This window comes from Pygoscelis adeliae, unplaced genomic scaffold (assembly GCF_000699105.1).
Source record: "Pygoscelis adeliae isolate BGI_AS28 unplaced genomic scaffold, ASM69910v1 Scaffold59, whole genome shotgun sequence".
NCBI lineage: Eukaryota > Metazoa > Chordata > Aves > Sphenisciformes > Spheniscidae > Pygoscelis > Pygoscelis adeliae.
The window spans coordinates 1457085-1467652 of NW_008825565.1; the positions used below are offsets into that span (position 1 = coordinate 1457085).

Below are 10568 nucleotides of genomic sequence, written 5' to 3' on the forward strand. Positions count from 1 at the left end.
CCTGTGATATTTTTGTAAGTGTTATTTATTATTTGTATTAACATACTGTCTAGGAGTCCTGGCCACGGAGCAGGACTCATGGGGTGAAGCGTTAGACAAAAACAGACTAGCAGATGATCCTTGCCACAAAGAGCTTACACATATTATTAGCATTTGGCCAAACCAAGTCATGACATTCTCAGTGGCAGAGCTCAGCACACTCAGGGCACCGCTTAAGCTGACTGTGAAACTGCTCTACCTTTGAATCCTAGCCAGCCTCGTTTGGGAATGGGCCTCAACAACATGACAAAGTTTGCATCTGTCCACAGCAGCTGCACTTCACAGCTGTCCTTCACGTGTGTCCTACAAACCTTTCCCATCTTGGCTGGTGCCATCCTGACCCAACAAGGAAACTGTTCAGGGCGTTCTGGACGCTAAATGAGAGCGCTTCAAGCTTGTAACAAGGGACAAATTCCTGGACACTGGCAGAAAGGGACGGTATCCTTAGCATGACAGGTAGTGGTCCCAGCCAACAAACAGCTTAGCTTATTGAGTGCACTGTAAGCACTGCAGCCAAGGAAGCATCCAGAAGAAGAGACTTTAAGGCCAGCAGTGAGGTTGGTCTGCAGAAGCCCTGGCTGAGTGCTGGCTGGGACCAGTGGTGCAGGAAGCACACAGAAGCCTGCGAGGGATCAATAACGGCCAATTCGGAAGCAAGCATCACTCACTTCAAGTTTTGCTTCCAGCCATCATAAACGCAACACTCCAGCTGGTAGCTGAGGACAGAAGGCACCACTTATGGATCTTAAGGACAGCTCATGAGCTAGAATGGGATGATGAACATGAAGACTACTAGGAGCTGGCTGAACTCACACTTCTCTGAGGGTACGCTTTATAGCTAAACGCAGCTCAGACCATCAAAAGCAAGTAAACAGGTGGGGTCATTAACCTCCCTTGGGTTTTTTTGACAGTCCATGTATTTTATTAATTTCCTATTATTTCAGCCTCTCTTACATCCATATCTCAGGTTAAAGTTCAAACTTGGAAGCCTGGGCAACACAGGCTGAACCCAAGTGCAGCTGTGGAATACATCTCCAGCACATATGCTACTGTCAGAGCGATGATTAGTTTCCAGCATCAGAAGTATGAGAGTTTTGGAGGCAAACCCGACACCATAGCAAGCACATCCATTTCAATCAATAAAATACTAAATGAGATGCCAGCATTGTGTTTTGCACGTAACTCACTAGTTTTTCCTCTAAATGGGAGAAGAGCAATCCTTTCTGGACAGCATTTGCGTGGTTAATTGGGAGCAATAAAAACCCTCAATCAAGTCTACAAAAAAAAAAAAACAAACAGCTGAACGTCAATGTAAAGTTTTAGTTTTTATTGCCTTGCATCTCATTTTTTCCCCATCAATACTGCTTCCTCTATGCTTCCTGCCAAATTTGAACTGATGGCTGTTTTCCCTCTTTTGTGATGAATTAATTACAGTCACTGTAGATTGTTCCACACGGACTCTGTTTACAAACAGCCTGGTTAAGAAACACCTGCTTGTTTACTTTTGTGTTCTTCATGAAACTTAGAAGTGTTTTGAGTACAGCATATGGCTAAATTCATTAAACAGGAACTTTCTAGTAGCTCTGTCCAGCTCAGGTGACATCAAAACAAATAGGCAGGAAAATCTAAGTGAAAAATGAATTCAAAGGCAGAGTTTAGAAAGCCTGGGGGGGGGGGGAAACAACACAAGCATACAAGGACACAACAATGCAAACAATTATTTTTTTTTTTTAAGGATACTATTGTTTTAGTGAAGGGATTCAATATATATTATAGTATGTGGTGAGCCAAAGCACACAGTGCTGCTCCTAACCACTGGCCAGACCCTAAGTATTGTTTTAGTCAAATATTCAGATATCAGAACTGAAGCCAACTACCATTTAGCAAGGAAGATCCACAGAAACCATGGCAGAATGGTTTGCACAGCATTTTGCTATGATGTTGACACTTCGCTTTCCATCAACATTCACAAAAATGCTTTTGGGATGTGAGTGCCAAGAACTTACTGTTTTTAGACAGTTAGGAAATTTTGCTTCTGTTTACTTCACATGTACCACAGCTTACACAGCAAGACTTTTTTTATGGATACAATTGTGCTGGCAAATGAATTTGTCCAGCAGCAAGAAGAAGTACAAAATAAGGAAACAGAAGTTATCATGTATTATGAATCTAGATCTTACAATAGAAGCAGGCTCTTTCCAGAAAGGGAAATTAAAGGGAGAGTGAGAAATTAGAATGAAAAATGAGAAGACAATTTTTTATCAAAAAAAACCCATATAGTAACACTGAAGTACAAGTGGAAGGAGTGATAAGAATAATGCATGTATTTATCTTCTCTAATGATTTTTAATTCTGTGAAACACACTACACTATATTTGTTATTTTATTTTCAGGTTCATATCTGCATGAAGAAAAAAGATCTCATTTGCTGAACTTAATTAGAAGCACAAACTCCTGTGCTAATACACTACTCCTGAAAGCTAATACACTACTGGAATTTCTTAGGGACATCATATGACATCAAAAAAATACGGGAATTCATGCAACAGTACAGCATAAGAGCAAATTACCAGCACCAGCAGACAGGTAGCTATTCTTAATAAAGTTCATAGCAAGTTCCCAGAGAACGCTTTGCCAAGAGAAACTTCCTAGGAAAATAATCACAGAAAAAAAACCCAACCTTGTTTTCAAAGGGACAAGCTTTTTTAAACAGCACGTTACAGTTCTGTTCGTCTTGGTGCAATAACCGTGCAACCAGGTGACTTTTGCAGAGCTGTTTTTTCCATTGCTAAATCATACAAACGTCACAAAGATGAGGACCGTACACACGCTGAAAACTGGATGCCACAGTAAACAGATTTTTATTCAGTAGTGCTGAAACATAAGCCAAGATCCAAGCTAAAGTTCAGCTCTCCAACTTTGTCTTGACTACTTCCTACTATTATAAGTGAGATTCTTTCACATAGCCTCTGAAGTAAGCGTCTGAGCTCCTGTGGGGATTGTTCAAGGAACTGAAGTAATGCTATAAACTCTCCTAAACCCTGTCAAACAAAAGATAAGGCAGAAAGCTTTTCTTTTCTCACAGAGTGACATTATTCAGGCACAGGAAGCAAAAACTAGGATTTTTTTAAAGGGAAAAAGATAGTCAACATACAGTGGTTAGTGTTATAAAGCAAAGCTTATCTATGATGATGCTGGAAATTTTTTATTTCTATAGAATTAAATATATAAGGCACAACTGTACAAAATTGCAATTAGTAGAAACCTTAAAAATTAGTTGTGCCCACTATGAACATCATACAAAAATGAAAGAAACCAACAGCAACTCACTGAAAAAATTGCTGGTTTTGTAAAAATCACTTATACATTAATTATATTCATTGTACTCTAATAATCCATCTTTGTAAGACTTCTGCAGCTTCAGATGGTCTTTTAATTAACGACTCAGCCAAAATACTTTCCCAGCCTTGCACAATTAAATACGCGAAATGGTGCTTCTAGAAAGCTGACAGTCTTAAAACAAAGATGTTCAGTATCTATTTCTCACATGAGAAAGTTTCTTCTGGCAACACGGCTCTTTCAGCAAAGCCTGTTATTCCTACCTAGGTTTAATATGTTCTTTGGATGTTTTGTGAATTTGCTTTTTTGTGGGAGCATTAGCTTTCTGGATTAATGAATACTGAACAGGAATGAGAAAGCATTTCATCAAATTTAATACTCACTGTAAGTCTGAATACCAAACCATTGGTCCTACTTTTTATTTCATTAAAGCAATGTATCATTTCTGCTGTGATAACAGAAGCAGTCGACACTTCTGGAGATCAAAGCAAATTACAAACAAGCCTGCCAAGCTGAACATATGTAATTCTATATGTAATGCTGCATACAATCCACATCCTGACTTAGACTTGCAACGAGACAAAGATCATCTTTGTGTATTTATATGGCCTGTGCTTAGTATGGTGGTGTGCAGATCCTCGAGTCCTTACTTTAACACTACAACACTATAACCAGTAAATTTTGCTTACATGATTGGTTATGGTATACAAAAGATCTGCAAATAAGCCATTCCCTCTTAAACCACAGGAGCAAGTCACTGGTAAGAATTTCGGAGTAACTGCAGATTCATCTAGCTTTAAACACCAGGAAAAGTTTGAAGAATTCAATCTGTCGACACTAAACCAGCTATACATAATACTTCACAGCAGTGTTATGAGAAATTACTCAAACACGAAATATAGGCAAAATTTTTACACTTGATAATACTCCCAGATGAACATCTCAGCATGTCTCTGATACAGGCTTCAAGTTTACTGTTACTTTCCTTCAATAAAGCATACTTCTTCATTTGTCCTTACAATAACAAAGGAGAGAAATAGAGTATCATCTGGAGAATTAAACTCAAGTAGACATTTTGTAGAGCTACATATGACTGCTTGTGTCTCTGGAGGTTAAAAATGAAACAAAAGGCACTTCGAGTACTTCACAATTACTCGTAAGTTTTAGCTCCAACTCTGTAAAAAAGAAAACCAACCTATTGTCTCTACTAGCGAACTAAATAATTATTCTATCAGCTATTTGGAAGAAATTAATTAATTCTGTTAGAATGAATAAGTTACACTTTCTAGGCAGAAGCAGTATCTGAGAGTTCAAAAGTATATTATCTCACACAAGGCAGAAAAGGTACTGAAGCTTTCACACTACTTCTACGTGTACTGGAGGAAATCACACTCACTGGGGTGAAATAACTGGAAAGAAGTAACTATATACTACGTCAAGCCAACCAAGGCTAAGATAATAAAGAAAAATTGGCAATAAATAAAGGAATGTCCCTCATATGTGGTCAACTAACTAGGAGGTATAACTGCTGCTGGCCTATAGTGTCAAAAAAAATTTTTTTTTTTCCCCAGACACACAGACATAGTACAGGTAAGAGAAAAAGATACACCCTGCACTCAAACATGCTCCCGATGTCTGTACTTTATAACAATACACCATAAATACACATAACAGACTAGAACACTTGATCATTTAAATTCACATGCAATCCTTAAAACAGCCACTTACTCACCACTGTAAGTAAAAATGGCAACAGAAGTCAGCAGGTATGGAACTAGACACCTTTGAAAGCAAGGGGACATTTGGATAGCTTGCTTTGTTTGGAGCAATTTATTCACAGAGCAGTAGATAAAAACACCCATTGGTAATGTTCAAGAAGCCAGAAGCACCAGTGAACTTTTTTAACAGACTAATTATTCATTAGAAAAAAAATTTAGAAAAGTAATTACTAAAGGTAAGTAGAGGACACAGGTACAGAGGTAAAAAAGTCACCTTCCAACACAAAAAAGATCTGCTGTACCATTAATAGCCTGAAAACTGTTTTTTTGGTAATGCTTTGAAGATATACATCTTGCAAGGGAGATTTATCTCAAGGAATGAGAAAAATACACACACATAATGGCTTTTTCTATGTCCCTCCTACTAAAACCACCTTACCTTTGGGATTTTACATATGAATAAGAAAAAAACCAATGTAATTCAATATCATCCTCTTAAAACAGTCATAACAAAAATTGAGTCTTTCCTGAAAGGGAGCCAAGGAAAAGAAAACTGCACTACTGGTATCTTTTGCAGCTGTTTAGATCAAATACTCCTTTCAAATAGGACTGCGTAGGAATAAAACTAGATGGGTTTTAGAGGCAAAAGAAAGGCACACAAGGAAACTTTAGAGAAAGAGTGGTGGGAATCACAAATTAAATCCTAAAACTAAGCGGTATTCATGCGGAAATATGCCTGTCAATCTACAGGTTGAAGGACCCAGCCTAAAAGGCTATATAATTACATTATAGAACCAATTTAAAAATGTATGTAATGTGGTTTCTAATACACTAAAACTTTTTAATGCAGTTTATATAAAGGAACATTAACCTCAGCTATCAACAAGTAATACATTCTGAATCTTGCACAACTAAACGACAATGTGAGTAGTGCCAGAACAGAAAGGAATCACATATATAAGTATATCATTAGTCTAAATCGAGGATGGCCGCCTTCCATATGCTCAGGGGCCCTTTTATTCCCAGCCACCTCTCAAGGTAAAATCAATACAGCCATGTTTCTATGTGGCTAATCCTGTTAGACCCAACATCCATTCATACCCCCACCTTCTTCCCCAACAGCAGGCACAGGACTGTGCCACCCCTTGAAGGTGACCTCCTGAGCACCCAGTGCTCCTGAGAGCCCACAGGCTGACAGCATGTCCTCTGTGGTCTTCCTTGCTTATAACAGACTATGGCCAACTTTTACTCTGCCCTTAAAGTCAACAGGAAACAGTTCCCTAGATAGTCCCACAATGAATGTTATCTGCAGACTGTGGTATTTTGGGGAAAGAGAAAATGAGACAAAATATACAAGTACATTTTTCTTTCTTTCCAAACAGCTATCTTTTTGTGGTGATGGCTTCTAACACATACGTTCCAGTCTTTCTAAAGCTAACGCCACAACTGGAAGATGACATATAACAAAGATGATATTCTTCCTCTAAAAACATACTCTGCCTCTTGAATACTGCCCACTTCCAAAAAAAAAGACTGGAAGGTCTTAACATGACTAGACCGAGAGTTCAGATTTCAGAAGGACTGTATGAATTTAGTAGGTTAGAAGAGTTCAAATTACAAAAATAATTGCTATCTAAATCACACAGTCATAAAATCAAGGTGCAAAAAACAGCACTGAAAGATTTTTTTTCTCCATTTGACATACTCACCAAACCTGCAATGGGGGTCGGTAGTCTATTGATCTTTTTTACCAATCCAGGCTTTATTGCATTCAGCAACCTGTTACAAGAAAGGAGTATTTATGAGTGGTAAGTCACAAAATCCAAATTATCAAACACTTGTCCCCAGCACACAAGGATTTCAGTATGGCTGGAAAGGAAGATGTTCCCCCTTTCTCCTCTCCTGAAAACACATGTGTGTACCCAAAGACCCGCCACTGAAATGAAGAAAAACTAGGAGGAAAAATATCCACAGCACAGTACCACAACAATATTTCTTTTATATCCTAAATGTATCTAGATCACATCAGTCTTCACAGGCTGTGGGTGAATTCTGTCACATCAGTCTGCCTCCACTGCCTAGAGGAAAGTCATGCCTAGAAGGGCCTGAGAGCAGAAACCCAGAAGGCATCTGGGTATTGCGATAGCTTGGGAAGAACAGTCCAGCAGTTTCTACGCTGCAGGAAAGTGAGAAAGGACGTACACTTACTTTATGGGTGGCCTGTCTATTTTTCTGCATCTGTACTTAATTAATTAAATGCCATCCTTGCATATGTTGTGGAGAACAGAGGTCCCCATAAAACGTAAATGTGAGGAGACAAATAAAAAGGGAGTCCAAAAAAAAAACCCCACACCTCATGAAAACATCATTGGGCCAGTGATACCACAGTTGGACACTGTTCAGTGTCCAAAGGTTAGCAATCCTTCCAAAGTTCCCCATCACCCATGAACACGCTATAAGAACTGCTGACATGACTCATTGTTAGAATATTCAAAAAAACGACCAAGCCTCTAAAAGTGGGGAATTTTAATTATAAAATCCTGTTGCAACAAACACTGTTTCTTTACCACCCTTCCCCCAAGAGAAAACCCTTATGCCTTTTATCCAAAGGAATAAAATTCAACCAGTCCCATCCATTGGGAAGAAAATCGTCAGGTCAAGACACTCACTTCAAATTCAAGGTAACTGAAGAGAAACAAAGATGTCTATGATAATGTAAAGCTCTCCAAAAATTAGTATACCCACTATGGAAGAGAGGAATCTCACTTTGTGCTGATACTGTCTCCATTCAAGAACTGACTCTTCTAGCAGCCTATTGTAGTGGTAAAAATATTAATATTTAAGATTTGAGAGGTCTGGCTAAGAAGTTTATCCTAACTAAAAGAACATTCCTTTCAACTCAAAACTAACAGTCTGTGATTGTTTCCAACTGCCCACTTCCGAGCTAAGATAACACGGGATATGCCACTCCTATAGGCTCCTGCAAGAGTCATCTCTCCATATTGTCACGTTATTTACTGTTTGATTCCTTCTTAGGACTGTGGCAGTTAGCAAGCTCATTAAGGAGTCCATCCCTTCCAGGGGTGGATATCTGGCTTTGTTAACATTGAAATGATTGGTTTTCCTCACCTCTTTCTTTTTTCCCCTGAAACAGTATATAGGTTGGGTCTCTGCAATCACTTGGAGAGAACAGGGGAGCAGAGGGGGAGATGCTATTCTAAATGTACTCTATGATCATAGTTAATAAAGTTTCTGTCCAACCTGTCCTAAATTGTACTGGTGTTATTACACACTTGGAGTCCCCACACCTCCAATACCACCATAATCAGGAGTGGCAACAAACCCAATGTGAATGACATTTTTGGGAGTTGGGGGTATTTTCTTAATCTTCTTGCAGTTAAAAACTCTGTAACCTGAGCTCATACAGATTGCTGTGCTATTCCTGCCTTCTGCTTAAGGTAGAATCTAACACTATTATGTCCTAAAAACAAATGATGAAAAAATATACTTTTATATACAAACAATTCACTTCTCCTCCCCGAGATACACAGAATGGCAAGAAAGGAACCACATATCTCACTTCCTATAATCATTAATTTCATAGATGACAAACAAGCATTACTTCTTTATCCCCAAAAAGGCACAAGCCTTTCAGACTTCCACAGCAGCAACCCTATAAACTATTATTTTCCATTTAGCTGCAGCAACAGGCAACTTAAGATCTTTATTTTTTTTCATCAGAGCACTTCTTTCCAAATACTCTAGCTCTGATGTGATTTCCATCTTCAATCTGCCTATTCTGTCTCAGGGAAAAAAAAAAAAAGGATATATTAGCTAAAGCATCCAATTTTCTGTAATACTCAAACATGAATACATTAGGCACCACAACCAATATTGCAGGTGCAGATCAAAAGCCATAGACAGTAATAGAAAGTAAAATAAAGAGGTCTTAATGGAAACCTCAAATGCAAACGCCCATTCTAAATAAATCTTCAATATGGGGGAAGGATAAAATGAGAGAAAGGAAAGGAGCAGGGAATAAGCAACATTTTAGATCACCGTTTGGAGTCTGAAGAGGGAGGAGATGGGATGGAGCAAGATGGAAAAGCCTGAGGAAGAAAGGTCTCTATTATTAAAATGTTTACCTCCTGTTGGAAACATCTCTAAACAGTCTGGCACCAAAACCCCAGGACTTGCTCACTGCAGAATGTGCCAAAGGGAGATTTCTTCCAAAGCAGACTGTCTGCTTCTAAATTATTGCCTCATCTACAGCAACAGTCCAGATGCCAAAATATCAAGTGGCTTAAGCTTGCTCAGCCACCAACCTGGCTGAAAAGCCATACTGTTTACGCAGAGTGTCTCAATGACCACCTTCAGTCACACTTACTATCTGTTCCTGCTTCTCGAAAAAGCCACTGAATACACCTCTTCCCACATAGGTCAATACACACAAACTAAATTTTCTGTGCCTATTTAGATTCATATAGAGCATCTGTCTTGACATGTAAAGTTTTATCAGCTCCAGTAGGTTTCTGTTGAAATAAGGGGCAAAGAAAAACCCTAACCATTTTGCACTGGCGACCTGGTGCAAGGCCCTCGGCCATGGCCCAGGGGAAAGAGCCTGCAGGGGAGAAAACACTTCCCAACCCACGCCTTCCCCTGGCAGCCCCCTACAACTGCAGTCCCACGCTTTCTTGCCCTGCCGACCCTAACCAAAGGACTTAGCTGGGGAGCTGAGGCCCAGGGCAGCCATGTCTCAGGTTAAAGAGTTTGCAAGGAAGAAAACTTGCAGCGCACACCTTCCTCTGGCAGCCCCACTGCATCTGCAGCTCTAGCCTTTGTCTCTCCCCCAATCCTAATCATAACCCTAACCCTATCCCTTGGCTCATTCTGACATGAAGACACTCAGACGGGACCCCAGTGACCAAGTTCACAGAGGAGAAAACATTTGCAGCCTAAACCTTCCTCTGGCCCTACTACACTGGCCCCATTTCCAGCCTGCTACAGTTATAGCTGTGGGCTTTGTCACTCTCCCAGCCCTAGACCTGACCATAATAATGTGTGTTGACCTGTTAATAAACATTTGTTGTTATTTTTCCGTACCACTCAAAAAAAAAGATTTTGTAAGAAAACCTCACCGGTTACGATTCAGAAACCTTGGCAACCAGTACATGGCAGAGTACTGTCCTGCCTACTGCATTGCAGACAGCAGAAAAGTCAGACATCAGGCAGTCGTCAACATGACCACAACCAGAAGCAGCTTTTTTTCTGCACTTAGCTGCACAAGTCTAGATACCTGCACTGTAGGCATCTATGGACAGGGGAACAATTCCAGCATCTGTTCTCCAACCTCACTGTTATCTCTGAAAATTTTGTACGGCCATCACATTACTCCCCCCGCAAAAAAGACAAAACAACTTCACATTCTTCTGGAATCACAAATTTGATGACTTTGAAAAGCATCAGAAATCC

The 10568-nt window shown here is 39.6% G+C and overlaps 1 protein-coding gene across 1 annotated transcript in view; it reads right to left on the bottom strand.

Annotated features, from left to right (window-relative positions):
* LIMCH1 (LIM and calponin homology domains 1) overlaps window positions 1-10568 on the bottom strand; it is a 114652-nt gene that overhangs the window by 94336 nt on the left and 9748 nt on the right. Inside the window, exon 2 of the mRNA XM_009332439.1 lies at window positions 6806-6875. The gene's annotated coding sequence lies outside the window, so the exon portion shown is untranslated. The remainder of the gene's footprint in view (window positions 1-6805; window positions 6876-10568) is intronic.